This window comes from Bubalus kerabau, chromosome 3 (assembly GCF_029407905.1).
Source record: "Bubalus kerabau isolate K-KA32 ecotype Philippines breed swamp buffalo chromosome 3, PCC_UOA_SB_1v2, whole genome shotgun sequence".
NCBI lineage: Eukaryota > Metazoa > Chordata > Mammalia > Artiodactyla > Bovidae > Bubalus > Bubalus kerabau.
This window is the reverse complement of record NC_073626.1, coordinates 4,620,367-4,637,628: the sequence shown is the minus strand read 5'-3', so window position 1 is coordinate 4,637,628 and position 17,262 is coordinate 4,620,367. Positions and strand designations below refer to the sequence as shown.

The 17,262-nt window shown below is 46.5% G+C and overlaps 1 pseudogene; it reads left to right on the top strand.

The window, feature by feature from the left end:
* Positions 1-320: 320 nt before the first annotated feature.
* LOC129647403 (28S ribosomal protein S14, mitochondrial-like) lies at positions 321-872 on the top strand (annotated as a pseudogene).
* The last annotated feature ends 16,390 nt before the right edge of the window (positions 873-17,262 follow it).

Genomic DNA, 17,262 nt, shown 5'->3' with positions numbered 1-17,262 from the left:
TCAGTGCTGCTTGCTGACAGTGGGTTATGAAGTTCTTAAGTGGAAACAAATAGTTTTGGAGAAACATGGATGAATGTATATCCTTAGAGAGTTTGGAAGAGGGGATACTTTTTTTTTCTTTTCGGCCACACCATGAGTCATGCAGGATCTTAGATCCTCAACCAAGGGTTGAAACTGTGACCCTTGCAATGGACGTAGAGTCCTAACCCCTGGACCACCAGGGGAGTCCCTGGAGGAGGAACTACTAATACCTCTGCCCACTTTTCTCATTTGGAAAGCAAAGTACAAGGATTTGAGAATAAAGTTGCAGCGGTTTGACATTTGCGGTGAACAAGATGGCTACCTCCATGCTCAGATCTCTGCTGCGGATCGTCTGGCAGGCGGTTCCTTCATCGGCTTCAGGCCAAGCTCGAAGTTACTATGTCGATTGGAGAATGTTGCGTGATGTAAAGAGAAGAAAAATGGCCTACGAGTATGCAGATGAGAGGCTACGGATCAATTCTCTCAGGAAGAATACTATTCTTCCAAAACACCTTCAGGAGGTGGCTGATGAAGAAATTTCTGCCCTTCCCCGGGATAGCTGCCCCGTTAGAATCAGAAATTGATGTGTTATGACGTCCCGTCCACGAGGCGTAAAGCGGTGCTGGAGACTCAGCCATACCGTCTTCCGTCACTTAGCTGATCATGGGCAACTGTCTGGGATCCAGTGAGAAATACAGCGATCAGCTCCAGAACCTACTGACCTTGCAGGAAAACCATTTAGGCAAGAAGAGACTTTTCTAATAGATAAAAACCTGATTTTTATTTGAGTGTTCTGTCAGTGAATAATATTTTTCTAAACATATTGTTCCCAAGCATAGTGCAAAGAGTAATTAAAAAAAAAAGAAGTTTGTGAAAAAAAAACAAAAAGGATTTGACACCAAATAAATGAAGTCTTATGAATATTATGATCTCTAGAGTAGAATAATTTCATTTATTGAGCACTTTTTCTGTGCTAGAAAAATTCATTTTAATCCTTCCAACAGATCTATGACGTAGTATTGTTATCTTTATTAACAAGTGGAGGAACTGAAGCTTTGAGGGTTTAAACAACTTGCCCACGAAGATACTACTTCAGATGGCCGGGCTGGGCTTTTTGAAAGCTACAAAACCCTGGGCCTTAACTACTTCATTATAGTGTCTGTATTTAAAATAGGCAGTCATCAAATTTGAGACAGGTTACTGACTAAAAGTTTGTAAGTTATTTTTTTAGATCAAAGAATACATTTTCCCATGGAAAGGTGATTGGTGATGACGACTGAGTTCTTATCAGCTCACAAATGTATGTTTAAAGTATAATATATGAAAAGATGCTTTTTATCTGCCACACTAATGATTAATCTAGACAGCATATTAAAAAGCAGAGACAAAAAAAAAAAAAAAAAGCAGAGACATTACTTCGCTAACAAAGGTCCATATAGTCAAAGTTATGGTCTTTCCAGTCATCATGTATGGATGTGAGAGTTGGACTATAAAGAAAGCTGAGTGCCAAAGAATTGATGCTTTTGAACTGTGATGTTGGAGAAGACTCTTCAGAATCCCTTGGATTGCAAGGAGATCAAACCAGTCCATCCTAAAGGAAATCAGTCCTGAATATTCATTGGAAGGACTGATGCTGAAGCAGAAACTCCAGTACTTTGGCCACCTGATTCAAAGAACTAACTCATTGGAAAAGACCTTGATGCTGGGAAAGATTGAAGGCGGGAGGAGAAAGGGATGACAGAGGATGAGATGGTTGGATGGCATCACCAACTCAATGGACGTGAGCTTGAGTAGACTCCAGGAGTTGGTGATGGACAGGGAGGCCTGGTGTGCTGCAGTCCATGGGGTCGCAAAGAGTCAGACACAACTGAGTGACTGAGCTAAACTGAACTGAACGATTAAATAACAAAATAAAAATATCACTGATCAAGAAGTCTTTAAAAATTATCTTAAATGGTAGGACTTGAAAATGTTAATAAAGAAGTATGTAGGAGGAAGATTCTGGGGCATTTTTTTTTTTAATATTTGAATTTGAAACCCATTTCTCTTTAATAAAAATTTATTTATTTGGCTGAATTGGGTCTTAGTTGCAGGATCTCCATTGTATCATTTGGGATCTTTCACTGCAGCCCAGGGACTCTCTTGTTGTGGCAACAAGTTGCAACACCTGGGCTTAGTTGCTCCATGGTATGTGGGATCTTCCCGGACCAGGGATCAAACCTGTGTCCCTTGCACTGCGAGGTGAATTCTTAACCATTGGGCCACCAGGGAAATTCCGAATCCCATTTCTTTATCTTGTCCAATTTTCTGCAAACATTTGCTTTCCCACCACCTTCCTTGATTCAAGTCATTCATTGGCAGTGATTAAGGAGTTTCTTAACCAATAAATGTAATTTTAAGATGAATAGAAACTTTTCTGGAAAATCAGCTAGTAATTGTGAAATTTAGAATAATGCCGGGCATAAAGTAGTTAGGTTATATGAGCTGAGTACTCATCTAGGTTCTTTGAAGGTACTGCGTTAATTCATTTAATCCTTATGTTAACAATCCTACTGCTGCTCCTGGCTTATATTGGGGAAATAGAGGCCCAGAGAGACAAGGAACTTTCCCAAGGCAACACAACCAGCAAACAAAAGAGCTAGAGCCCAAACCCAGGCTTTTGGGTGGCACTTAATGCCTTTAAGTGGCAGGAAAGAGGCTGTTGAAGATGTGGGTACCCATTTGTGATGGCTAGTTTTATGTGTCAACTTGGCTGGACTGTGATATCCAATTGACTGGTCAGACATCAGTTCAGGTGTTGTGTAAAAAGGTTTTCTTTTAAAGATGTGATTTACATTCAAATCAATAGATTCTGAATAAAGCAGATTACCCTCAAACATGTTGGGTGGGCTTTGTCTAACCAGTTGAAGGCCTTAGGAACAAAGATTGATGTCCCCCTAAGAAGGAAAAAGGGCTTCCCAGGTGGTGCTGATGGTAAAGAACCTGCCTGCCAGTGCAGGAGACATAAAAGACCAGGTTCAATCCCTGGGTTGGGAAGATCCCCTGGAGGAGGGCATGGCAACCCACTCCAGTATTCTTGCCTGGAGAATCCCATGGACAGAGGAGCCTGGCGGGCTGCAGTCCATGGGGTCGCAAAGAGTCGGACACAGCTGAGTGACTTAGCACAAGTAGGAAAGCCACCTCTGGACGGCAGCAGACGAATTCTGGCTGCGTGTCCGGCCTGCGGACTCAAAACTGCCTCCTCTCAGGGCATTCCCAGCCTGCCCCGCAATTTTCAGATCTACCAGTTCCAACACCCTGTGGGAGTCAATTCCTTAAAATAAGTGCCTTTCTCTTTCATTCTGTATCTTTCCTGGTGGTCAGTTTCTCTGTTCTCTAGCCTGAGCACCTTCACTCACACACACCTGATAAATCTTGCCCAAGGTCAGCAATAAAGCCGAGGGAGTGAAGGGCCAGCTCAAAGGAAAAGCTTGACGCGGGAGTTAGGGAAGGACTCTGTGGGGAAGGGCTCCCCTTGGCTCCCTTGGGCCCAGACAGCCTGGCTCCTCCCCAGGGGAAGAAAAGGCGTTGGAGAAGGTGGGAGGGCAGATCCACCTGAGCACTGGCAGGGGGCGGTGGCAAGGGGAGGGACGTGTGCGCAGGTCAAGAGCAGTAAAGAAAACCTCACCTCAGCAACCTCCTCCCGGGGCTCGGGAACCAGTCTTCATTACTTTTATCTTTCTTTCTTTCTCCCGCATGATTTTTGTCAACTTTTGGAGATATAATCTCTAAACAATAAAATTCACCAGTTTTATGTATAAAGCGTGATGAGTTCTGACACATGGTTCCCATCACCAGTCATGACACACAGTGTTTCCAACTCTCCCAAAAGCTCCCTCGTGTCCTCTGGCTGTCGATTTCATCCTTCCCTGACCCCTGGCAAGCACTCTGGTTTCTGCCACTGTGGTTTTGCTTTGTAGAGAATTTCAAATACTCGAATCATCCAGTATGTTCTCTTGCATCCAAGCTGCTTTCACTTTGCATTATACATTTGAGCTTCATCCATGCGGTTACTTGTATCAGTAACTCGTTCAGCTTGCTGAATGAATATCCATGCAATGAATATCCATTCCTGTACGGATGGACTGTGCTCCTTTGACCAGTGGCACATTTGAATTGTTTCCAGTTCTTGTCTATTATGAGTACAGTTGCTGTGAGCAGTCAAGTACAGGCCTTTGTGTGGACATGTGTTTTCACTTCTTTGGGTAAATACCCTAGCAGTGGGATTGCTGGATCATGTGGTAAGCATACACTTTGTAAAAAAAAAAAAAACAAAAAAAAAAACAGCCAAACTGTGTTACTAGAGTGGCTGTATATGATTTTAGCTTACAATAAGGGGAGAAAGGAGAAGAAATATACCTTGCTGTTTAGGAAAAAAAAAAAAATCAACCCCTCAAAAAAAGGCTTACAAGGGGGGAAAGCAGTTTGGAATTAACTGTGGGTTGCATTTCTGCATGCTATTCCTTTCCAGGGACCACAAAATCAAGAGCGGATGGTATCCTGACTTCTGCAAATTAACATAATATGAGATGGGCGTGACTGTTCTCAGACCTCAAAATCAAGCACACTAGCGTGTGTGCTCTCAGCTGTGCCTGACTCTTTGCCACCCCCTGGACTGCAGCCCGCCAGGCTCCTCTGTCCATGGGATTCTCCAGGCCAGAAGACCGGAGTGGGCTGCCATTTCCCACTCCAGGGGGTCTTCCCGACCCAGGGCTCGAGTCCACATCTCTTGGGGCTCCTGGATTGGCAGGCAGATTCTTTACCGCTGCGCCACCTGGGATGCCATCAAGTACACTAGATAAAATGGATTTTAAAATTTTTCTTTAGATCAAGTAAATTTCAACTTGGTGGCCACATTCCCTGAGTTGGAGGGGAAGGGACAGTTGACCTCTGTCCTTCAGAAGGTACTCTTTCCATCTTCAGGGAAGTAAAAAGGTGGCAGAGTCTTCCCTGGACCGAGGCAAAAGGATGGGTCACCAGCACCCCTCAGACAGCAAGTGACCAGTCCCCAGGTCACTTGGCTGTACTGGTGAGTGACAAGGATATTTTCTGCCAGTCTTAGAGGACTGATGACAGGAAGCCCCTGTTGGTCTGAGTAGTTTCTCCTATGAAATTCTGGGGGCATAGGGATGTTTGGCAAGGCCGGGGATCCTGTGTCCTGCCCCTCTGAGACATCAACTCCCCCGAGGCAGGACATCCCAAAGAACAAGCCTTGGAGGTCAGGTCTCCTTTCCACCCAAGTCCCTGGAGAAGGGATGACAACCCACTGCAGTATTCTTGCCTGGAGAATCCCATGGACAGAGGAGCACGGCGGGCTACCGTCCATGGGGTCGCAGAGAGTCAGACTCTACTAAGCAACTAACAGTTTCACTTTCACTTTTCCACCCAAGTTACCTGGAGCTCCTTGAAGAAGAGAAAGAAAGCCACAAAGAAGGGGGGAAAATACGTTAAAACATTCTGCAAAGACAGTCACGTTTGTTAACATGGTTACTAGTAACTCATGTTTTCAAAGATGACAAAATGAACGCACCAAACTACAAGAAGTATTGATACCAAATGAAAAGGGATCAATGAACCTTTTTTCCACATTCTGCCTTTGAGATGAAGACAAGTTCTGAGAGACGCCCCCAACCCCCTGAGAGACTTTCAGTTTGCTCCCAGAATCAATTAGCTGCTTCCCTATTGGAAGCTAAACTGGGAGGTGAAGACAGGCACCCGCCCCTGGGAGCGGGTGGGGGTCTGTTCTCAGCAGAGTGGGCTGGACTACGGGGCTTCTCTCCCTAGGAGATGTGTCCTTTTTCAAATAATTTTTCTTTTATGATGCAGACCATTTTTAAAGACTTAATTGATTTTGTTACAGTATTGTTTCTGTTTTATACTTTGGTTTTTTGGCTTCCAGGCATGTGGAATCTTAGCTTCCGGACCAGAGATAAAACCTACACCACCCATGCTGGAAGGCAGAGTCTTAACCACTGGACCACCAGGGAAGGCCCCTAGATATGTCCTTTTAATCTCAGATGCTCAAGTTTTTTCTTGCAACAGAAAGGAAAAGCCAGACTCAGATGGAGATGATGAGGAAACCACAGGAGCCTGGATGGCAAGCCTGCGTTGTGCGTCCCTGGAGGCTAACCCAACTCCAAGCTCGTGGCGACTGGGAGTCCCGCCTGTGAGGCTGTCTCCACAGACACGTACTAGGTGCCTCTACCAACCACCGTGGATTGCTGGCACTGGGACACCCCCTGCCTGCCCCCTGGTCAAAGTGATTTTCAAGGGGGCCTGGGTGTCATTAGCTGGAGCATCTGACTCCACTCCAACTGCGGGTGTCGAGGGAACCATCACTTCCATTCTGCCAGATCTAATGACAGACAGTGGCCAGAGCTCACCCCCAGACCTGCCCCCGTGATTCCCCAGCTCACCCAGTAGACAGAGCCTTCCTCCTAGTGAAGGAGGAAACAGGCAGAACAGGCTCCATCTGGAAAGCAGGACTCCGTCTTGGGCTGGACTGTGGACCTTGAGCTATAAGCCCAGTATCTATGGACACGACATACCAACTGGAAAACCAGGCCCCCGGGATGGAAGAGCCCCAGGGCTTGTACCTAGACTCTCCATTGCCTAAAGAATACGGTAATTATCTGTGTAACCAAATAGAATCATAAATTCTATTATGCTTATTGGGGTATGACCACAGGCCTGTGTAACAGAATAGAATCATAAATTATATTATGCTTATTGGGGTATGACCACAGGCCTATTGATAATTGTCCACTGTTAATTACCTAGGCTTAAGGCATGTGAATCATGGGTTACCTTTGATTGGATCTTTCTTTTCCTTTGTTCAGACTAGTTTCAGGGAATTTGGGAAGGTGGGTTTGGGCACTTACACTTAGGGTATATAAGGTTTTCACAAAAACTGGTCGGGGTCCTCGGCTAAGAGGAGACGCTGCCTTGGGCCCGCCGCTGTAATAAACTGCACCCCGCTGTCTGCACTGTCCTCCGAGCGGGTTTGCTCCCGGAACGCGTGGGTACAACACTACCTCACCTCTTCTCCTGGCCTCCTGACAGCCCCTGCTTTTCTGCCTTTGTCTCTTTCTCCCTGCTGGCTGCTGTCCCCCACCAGCCCTCTCAGGGGCGGCACCTGTCCAGCTTAGTCCTCCCCTTCCACTGTCCTGCTGACCAGCTCTGAGGTCGCCTGCTGGCTCTCCGGCTCCTCCCTGAGCACCCTCCCTTCCGCCGTCCTCCAGTTTGGAGACCACTGCTCTCATCTGCGGAGATTTCAGGAACTCATCCCTCCCAGACCCCGTTTCTGGGAGGGTGGAGTCAGGCATTACTGGGCAACAGGAGCTGCTCAACTGTTCTTGGCTACTCTCTCCTGACCTCTGTTAACAATCAGCTCTTCCCTTTGTGGACTGTAGCTGGCAACTTTTGCTGACTCATTATCCATTGTTCGGTCACAGGACTAGGTTTTGGAGGAAGGAGGGTTTTGAGGTTGAAATTGACGGAGGGAAGTCCAGAGGTCAGAACACCAATGAACTTTAATTTTTTTACTTGAAAAGTTCATTAGAACAACAGATACAACAGAAACATAATTTCCCTATCTATAATTCTCCTTTCTAGCTCTTACCACAGCTTATATTTATTGCATATATTTGGGAAGTTACGCTATCATTTCTCCTCCATTAAAGACTCCATCAAGGACCTATTGCAGAACACAGTGAACTATACTGAGTACTGTGTAATAGCCTGCGAGGGAAAAGGGTCCTGGCTCTGTGGCTCAGATGGTAGAGTCTGCCTGCAATACAAGAGACCCGGGTTTGATCCCTGGGTTGGGAAGATCCCCTGGAGAAGGAAATGGCAACCCACTCCAGTATCCTTGCCCGGAGAATCCCATGGACAGAAGAGCCTGGCAGGCTGCAGTCCATGGGGTCACAAAGAGTTGGACACTACTGAGCGACTTTTCCCTGAGTAAGGGAAAATAATCTGAGGATATTTATGCATAAAGAAATCACTGTGTTGTACACCTGAAATCAGCATATTGTAAATCAACTACACTTTAATTAAGGAAAAAAACTCCATGAGGGCAAGTGCTGGATCTGCCTTGTGGCCTCAGTCATTACCAAACTGCCTGACATGCGATAGGAGCACACGAAGTATGTGGGTGAATGAATTATTTAATTAACCCATCAGACAAGCAATCAGTGTTTGATAGAACAGGGTTACCCTCTCTTACTCATAGAAAGTCAGTGCCGGCCCGCTCTGCACCAGGACATGGACTTTGGGGAGTGTGTGTAAAGTGAGCCCTGACGGGCCTGTTAAAACATGTACTTAATGATATGCTGGATACCTGGAAAAGATTTAAAATATGAATCCTTTGTGTCTTATTATCCCCATGCAGCTTTCAAGCTAAGCGACAGTAGATATCAAATGCCAGATAAAAAGTATAGCCCAGAATGTGGTACATACATATGGGGTATGATCTGACCTTGGGAAGAAAAGATATTCCAACCCAGGCCACCACATAGATGAACCTTGAGGCCATTGTGCTAAGTAAGCTCCACCTAAGGGATAAACCTATGGGCTTCCCTTGTAGCTCAGTCAGTAAAGAGTCTGCCTACAGTGCAGGAGACCCTGGTTCAATTCCTGGGTCGGGAAGATCCCCTGCAGCAGGAAATGTCAACCCATTCCAATATCATTGCCTGGAGAATCCCATGGACTGGGATTCTCTTGTGAGCCTGGCGGGTCACAAGAGTTGGGCACAAATGAGCAACATGCACACACACACACACGAAGGATAAACACTGTTGATTCCACTTAAGTCAGGGATGCAGAGCAAATTCACAGGGACAGGTAGAAATAGCGGTTGTCAGGGGCTGAGGGGAGGAAAGTTATTTTTAACAGATAAAGAGTTTCAATCTTGCAAGATGCAAAAAGCTCTGGACATGGTTGGTGGTGATGGTAGCCCAGAAGTGTGAATATGCTTCTGCTATTGCACCATGCACTTCAAACTGGTTAAAACAGTAAATTTATATTTCACCACAATGTAAAAAAAACCTGTAGAAGGATAGCCCAAATGCTGTGGGAACTCTGTGCCTCCCAAGAAGGTTCTTTTTGTTTTTTGCTACGGCAGGCACTCGTAGTTGCGGCACGTGGGATGCAGTTCCCAGACCAGGAAAGGAACTGGGCCCTCTGCACTGCGGAGGATGGGGTCTCAGCCACTGGATCACCAGGGAAAACCCCTCCCAGGAGGCTGCTGATGCCGGTGCTAAGACTAGTAGACAATTAAATGAGACCACAGGCGGCAGGGGTGTCCTGAGTTTAATGAAAGATGACGTGAAATGAGAGAAGGAAGATGTGGATCTTCGAGTGTTTTTCGTGTGAAAGGTGTTTGAAATTTCTTCCTGAGCAGGCTGGGGGCACAGGGTTTGAACGGTATCTCAAATCTGCTCATCTGGCCATCTCTCCCATTTCAGCATGGATCCCAGCTCAGTTCAGTCACTTAGTTGCATCCGACTCTGCGACCCCATGGACTATAGCATGCCAGGCCTCCCTGTCCATCACCAACTCCCAGAGTTTATTCAAACTCATGCCCATTGAGTCTGTGATGCCATCCAGCCATTTCATCCTCTGTCCTCCTCCTCTCCTGCCTTCAATCTTTCCCACCATCAGGGTCTTTTCCAATGAGTCAGTTCTTCGCATTAGGTGGCCAAAGTATTGGCGCTTCAGCTTCAGCATCAGTCCTTTCAATGAATATTTAGGACTGATTTCCTTTAGGATGGACTGGTTGGATCTCCTTGCTGCCCAAGGGACTCTCAAGAATCTTCTCCAGCAACACAGTTCAAAAGCATTGATTCTTCAGTGTTCCCAGGACTCCTCATTTGTCACAAGACTCGCCAGGCAGAACAGAGCTGCTCAATTACATTAGCTGCTTCCAAACCGTGTTTTGTTCTGTTTTTTTCTTTTAAAAGCAAACAGCATATCCCTTCCAACTCCAATCAGCACTTAGCCACACAATGACCTCAATATGCCCACTGTTCCACGGGGACGGAAACATTCACCCTGCACGTTTGTATGTGGCTCTGAGGCAAATAGAAAACACCAAGGGAGAGATGGTCACAGGGAGGGACGGGGCCCTGCCAGTCCCTTCTGAGGGCCAGGTCGTGGTGGGGAGCATTTCAGAGACTGAGAAATGCTGCTCTTACCTGTCGTCTCTTTCCAGCCTCTTCTTCCTCTTCCACCTGGCAGAGGCGTTGGATGGCCCTGAGTTTCCGTGGTCACAGGACGTGGCACGGCCTCGATAGAGGGGCTGCCCCAGCTGTGTGGACCACCAGCACAGCAGGCCACGCGGAGAGGGTCTCACAACAAGAGAGCCGAGGGCCACTGCTGCCAGCAATTCCATCTGATCCTGTAGCGCTCCAGCGACCGGGGTTCCACTTCAGCTCCTTTTAGCTAAGAGTCAGACACAACTGCGCGACTTCACTTTCCCTTTTCACCTTCATGCATTGGAGAAGGCAATGGCAACCCACTCCAATGTTCTTGCCTGGAGAATCCCAGGGACCAGGGAGCCTGGTGGGCTGCCATCTATGGGGTCGCACAGAGTCGGACACGACTGAAGTGACTTAGCAGCAGCATACAACGCCCCAAAGCTACAATAGAAATTTCCTTCTAAGGCACTCAGTCCTTTTGGGAAGCACTAGAGGAACCACAGATTTACAACTTGATCATTCCGTTTCTTTAGACATACAATCAATGTTATCATCTTTACTGAACAGGAATTCTCCTTTTTCTTGGGTTTTAAGACATCTGGGATAAAACCTGAGCACTTACCCCTTTTGGGAAGAGATGAAGCAAAGGCTCCCTGCCCAACTTGCATAAAAGCCTTCTCTATGGCTACAACTCTTGAGAAAAGAACCTTTTTGTAAGCTTGACCCACAAGGTTCTCAAATCTGACTCCGAGATCCAGGATCCAGGGCTTGTGGTGAAAGTTAAGGGGATGGTGGAATTTCAAACTTGGACACTGATTAGTCAGGTTTCCCATATAACGTACTCCTGCTGTTGAAAGCCAGGTTTTCCTTGATGAGAGAACTCTCGCTTTGTAAAGCGCGCCAATGTTAACGTTTCTTTCCTTCCAATTCCATGGACTGAAGCTTCTTGGTTTCTGAGTTCTCGTCTTGCAGGGCTGTCTCCATACAATAACTCAAGGTTTGATTAACAGACCTATTGAGGGAGACGAAGCCAGTTTAAGCTGGCCAAGTGTTTTACGTGATGCTTCGCTTTTACATGGGAAAAGCTTTTCCTAAAAAAATTTATTTTACCGGACTTCCCTAGTGGTCTAGTAGTTAAGAATCCCCCTGCCAATGCAGGGGACAATGGTTCAATCCCTGCTCCGGGAAGATCCCATATGCCTTGGAGCAACAGAGCCCACCCATGTACCACAACTTCTGGGCCCTTGAGATCTAGAGCCTGTGCTCAGCAGCAAGAGGAGCCACTGCAAGAGAAGCCCCCATTCTCCACAACCAGAGAAAGCCTGCGTGTAGCAGTGAAGATCCAGAGGAGTCAAAAATAAATAATAATTTTTAAATTATTTTAAAGATGTATTTTATTGATCTATAGCTTATTCACAACGCTGTGTTGATTTCCACTCTAGAGCACAGTGATTCAGTTACACATCTTTTATCAAATGAAAAAAGCTGGAAGGTTTGTCCCCCTCCAGGTAGACGCAGCTGCCTTTCCTTTTGCCGTTTGCCTTCTAAGACTCTGCTGGTGATTTGCCTGCTTTCAAACACTTAGGAACCTGATGACTCTTTCCACAAATTAATTTCCATATTGCCCCAAATAGCCAACCATTACTGCCCTTGGAAATAATGACTATTTCCTTGGCCAAATATGGTAGTGTGCTCTAAGCGGGAGAGCAGCCCACCATGGTTGATTGAAAATGCTTTTAAAATGGGTGATCCTTGCTTCGTTGGACGCTGGATCAGTGGAGGAGGAATAGAAGTACCACAGCCAACGGGCACCCCGGAAGTTCCCACACCTGAGCTCCCCAAAGACTGTGGTCTTCGCCTGGGAGGATGTCTGTGGATCGGAAGAAATGAGTGTACATCAATTCGTCCAAAGTCTGTTGTTTTTAACAAATGCTTTTATCTGTGCATGCGGGAATTGTGCTGTTCCAATAACCCAGGCGCTTCTGAACGGGTCAGGTGGCAGAGAAAGTACACCTGCTCCTTGGAGGTCGGTTCTTCAGGTACAAAGGCCTCCGTCACGGGCACCTGCGGCCCCAGTCCAGACCACCGAGATCCTTGCTTATTCTTAGCATGGCTGAGACAAGCCAATAAGACCTTTTCAAAAGATCTGTCAACTACAAACTGGCACTTGCCACCTCCCTCGACAAGGCTTCAATCATGAGCTGCTACAGCTGCTGACCTGCAACACCCCCCGAAAGGGGTTCAGGGTGGAGGTCGGAAATGAGACACTCTGTGCTGGGGTGGCGGGACGGGGGCCGCGGGGGGGCTGGCAGGACAGGTCTTCAGATAGGTATTTTCAGGAGCTGCTTTTATGAGCCCAGTTCTTGTATCTCCTCATATCTAGAAAAGCGCTAAAATCCTTCACCATGACAACTGTTCCTTGTGACTAGCAAAGTTTCAGAGACCGGCAGAAACCTTCTGGACAAATATGCGCTTAACTGCGTGTATTCCACCTTCACCAAAAGCACATATATATACTGACCTTCCCCACTGCCTCTCCCAGCAGTCTATGAGAGCTGTCTGAGCCGCCGTCTCCCAGGCTGCAGGCCTCATTTTACCCCAAATACAATTTAACTTGTAACTCTCACCTTGTGCATTTTTTTAAGTCAACAAATTGTAATAGAAAATAGGGTCAAACAAACGGGAACATATAATTAACAGAAAAATAGCTAAGCTTTAGGTAGAGAAACAGAGTGTACCGTGAGTGATAGTTGCCAAGGGCTGGGAGTGGGGGAAACGGTGAGATTCTGTTGGTCAAAGGGTACACGTTTCTAGTTGAGATTGACCAGTTCTGTTGATCTTCTGTGCAGCATGGTTGATTATAGCTAACAACACTGAAGTTCACTTGAAAGCTGCCTAGAGAACAGTTTTTATATTTTTGGCTGCGCTGTATCTTCCTTGCCTGGATGGGGTCTTAAAAGCTCTCATCACAGAAACAAAGTAACTACGTGAGGGAATGGAGATGTCAGCTAACACCCTGGTGGTAATCTGGTGGTAATCATCTTGCAATATATAAATGTATCAAATCGACACATTGTACACCTTAAATTTACAAAGTTCCAACACTCTGTGTGGGCTTTCTGGTGACCAGCCCTAGTTTGGAAGATTTCCGGGGGCCCTCCCAGAGTCACTTCATTAGCATAACAAAACACTCCTGTCTCAGGAAATTCCAAGGGTTTTTGAAGCTCTGCCAGAAACTGAGGATAAAAGCCAGGTATAGTCTTTATTATACCACACAAACACACACACAAAACCATATTTTCAATTTTTCTTTTCATGCTCTGTTAATTCTACCATATCTCTAATCGGTGATGACAATGACTTTTTTCCTAATAGGATCAGTGACATAAGATTTATATTATTGGGAAGGATGTGAGAAAACCCCTTTTTTACAGATAAGGAAACTAAGACTCAGAGGAGCTACATTATTTGTCTAAAGTCATAGCTGGTTGGTGAAAGAACAGCGATTACCTCCTAAGTCTTTGTGAAATGTGTACTTTACAGTAAATCATACTTTCTTTTTCTTTGGCTGAGACCCGCAGCTTGTGGGATCTTAGTTTCCTGACCTGGGATTGAACCTGGGCCCACGGCAGTGAAAGCACTGAGACTAACCACTGGAGCTCCAGGGAAATCCCAACCATAACATCCCTGAATGCCACTTAGCGAACATACACTTGTGGCAGGGCTCAGCTCCTCCAATACAGGGTTCTCTGCATACCTGCCTCCAGAACCCAAAGCTAAGCTTCTCTTGGTCACACGTGGTACCAGTCCTCCACCCTCCAGTCCTAACTACCCTGCAAGCCAAGTAAGGGACTGCTGACAATCTCAGGCACAGGGTGGGGACAAGATCCAGGCTTAATTTCGGGGATGACAGAAGGCTGGACTCACAGCAGTTCCTAAAGCTGAAGAACCTTCCCTGGTGGCTCAGATGGTAAAGAATCTGCCTGCCAAGCAGGAGACCCAGGTTCCATCCCTGGGTTCGGAAGATGCCCTGGAGAAGGAAATGGCAACCACTTCTTGCCTGGAGAATCCCATGGACAGAGGAGCCTGGGGGCTACAGTCCATAGGGTCACAAAGAGTCGGACATGAACTAAGCACACGAAGCTGAAGAATCATGAGGGAGGGAGGGGACCTCATGCTCAGGCAGGGCAAGTGCCGGGTCCCAGCTCCCTATTTCCTGACGCCCCAGCCCTCAGCTTCCATCCTGGGCTTTTCATGGAGGCAGAGAGACAGTGGAGGAAAGAAGCCTCAGACCCTCCTCCAACCCTAGAACGACAACCGCAGGCTCAGAGCCAGCCTGAACAAGGCTAGTATGATTACTGTGATATCAGAAAAAAACCCTCAAAAAAAAAAAAATCCCTCTCCATCATCTGCGACTTTCAATTCCTCTAAGGTAAACAAATCCTTTCATTTTATCAGAGATCACATTTCAGATTTTCAAAGTCCAGCAGAGGGAACCTATTTGTGCAAATTCTCCTTAGAGTGAGTGACTGCTGATCAAGGGTTTTGTTTGCACCTCACGGTAAAGTCAGGGAGCACCAATAACCACAAGGGTACTGAGTGCGCTCAGAGCATCCCCAGATCACACAGCGAGGGTCACAGCACCGCTGTGCCCGCTTGTGTTTTCTTTCTATGCCCCTGCCCCTGCTGATGGAGGAGATGTTAGGAGAGTGAAACAGGCTCTGGGAGGAGAGCCAGGCCATGTGCATCAACTGCAAATTGACTAATAAGGTTTTGAATTACCTAATCGTCAAGAATTATTGCCCAGCTGTCTAAGAATCAAGAAGAACCAAGAATCCTCATATGTCATTGCCTTCATTCCTGAAGACCAACGAATAAAGAAAGATATGAGCTTCTAATATAAAACTCAATATCAAAATAATTCAAAAATGAACCCATCTAAACACATTTTTATTAAAAAAAAAACATTTTTTTAAAAGCACAAATATACCATTTCCTTCATGTAGATCTTTCATCAAAAGAAACCTTCTCATTATATCCCCTTCCTCTCTAAGGAATAAATGAAATAAAATTTCTTCTAGACAATTCCATCCTCATCTTCCCAAAGCAATTGCCTCAAATATCAGAATTTTAAGACCCTTGAAAGAGGATGAAATATAGCAAAAACCTGACTGCCTTAAGCCAATGGATCGGGCAGGAGTTCGCCAAGGCTGGTCTGTGAGCTAGGACCACGCTGGCTGCGTCAGTCACCTGGGGGCTCCATGACCACGGAGCTGGGGGACTCATTCATCTATGCGTGTCAGTGTGCATGCTGTGCCCCTATTTGGGGCGCTCCATTTGATCTGTAATATATCAAATTACTATTAAAAAACAATTGCCCTTCAAAGTGTGCGTAATTTATTTCAGCAAAAGTGACTTTTTAATTTTTTTTTAATTTTTCTATTTTATTTAATTTTTAAAATTTTTGGCCATGCCAAGAGACATATGTGATCTTACCTCCCACACCAGGGATTGACCCTTCACCCTCTGTGCTTCTAGTGGAGAGTCTTAACCCCTGCACCACCAGGGGAGTCCCAAGAATTTTTTAAACCTCTATGCATTTTTTTCCCTCACAATAGTACATTCATCCAACACTTGGGCATCCTTAAATGGAAAGACTATAAAAAGAAACACTAAGTATCTGTACTATGGCTCAACTCTGCACCAAAAGGAAAATTCATAACTTTTAACCACGTTAACCTTTAATTCCAGGATGAATGCCTTGTTTCTTCGCCAAATAGATATTAAAGAATGTTGGTATATCAAAAGAGTGATGATCTTAGAATGCTAATACTGGGAGTGAAAATAAAAGAGCAAAGACGGGTGCCATTTATCTCCTCTTTTATGTGCTAACAGCACTCTCTAATGTGGACAAGTAAGTCCGTGTAGTTATTCAATAAAAGCACCAGGGGATGAGTCAAAGGGCAGAGCTGCACAATTCCCTGGGCCCCACCCCGAATAGAAATGCAGGGCCCCTTGTTCAAGAAGCAGGAAAACAAAAAGACCTTTCATTTCTTCCGTGATCTCTCCCGACCTGTCCTAATGTCACGCTCCCACAGGCATAGGCACGGTCACAGGCGGAGTGTTGGACACCCACAGGCACCCCCTCCTCCGGGGTGAGCGTGCCCAAGCTCCCCACCTCCACCACCACCCCCCTCCCCACCCCCCCACCGCATCCCAGGAGGAGGAGAGAGGAGGGAGCACTCAGGGAGCTAGGCATGAAGCCCTATCATGGGCGCCGTTATCCCATCTGATGTGCATTATCTGCATCACAAGACGCAAATTCAACGATAAAATCACCAAGGAGTTCAAGATGGGGGACTTCCCCGGTGGTCCTGTGGCTAAGAATCCGCCAAGAATCCTTGACTCGGGTTCCATCTCTGGTCAGGAAACTAAGATCCCACATACTTCAAAGCAACTCGGCCCCCACACGTGCCAACATGCCACAGCTAGAGGGTCCGTGGGCTGCAAGGAAAGCTCTCACACACCACAGTGAGGATCCTGAGTGCCGCCCCTGAGACCCAACACAGCCGAATAAACAAGCAAACGTTCCTAAAAAGGAAGAAGAATTTCAGGAACACAAAAGCAGAGCGCTGGATCCCAAGCACACAGGATGAGCAAAAATCCAGGTGACCGCGTAACCCATGCCAGGTTTCCGGAATGGGGGCAGGGTCGTGAGGGAACGTGCCTGGCTTGGCAACCTGCATCCTCGCTGACAGGCTGGTGGCCTCGGGCAGGTCACTTGAGTCCCCCAAGCCCCATTTCCTCCCCTGTGGACTGACGCTGACGGCGCTTGCATCAGGGTGGGAGGCGGCCAAACACACCAGGGCATCCGCCACAGCGAGAGAAACCACTGTCGCTCCTCACTGGTCTGCGTCCCAGAAAACGTAGCCTGAGACATGCACAGAACATACTCAGGAAAGAGATGCCCTCGTGTTTCTGAGGGGCACCAATCATACGATGC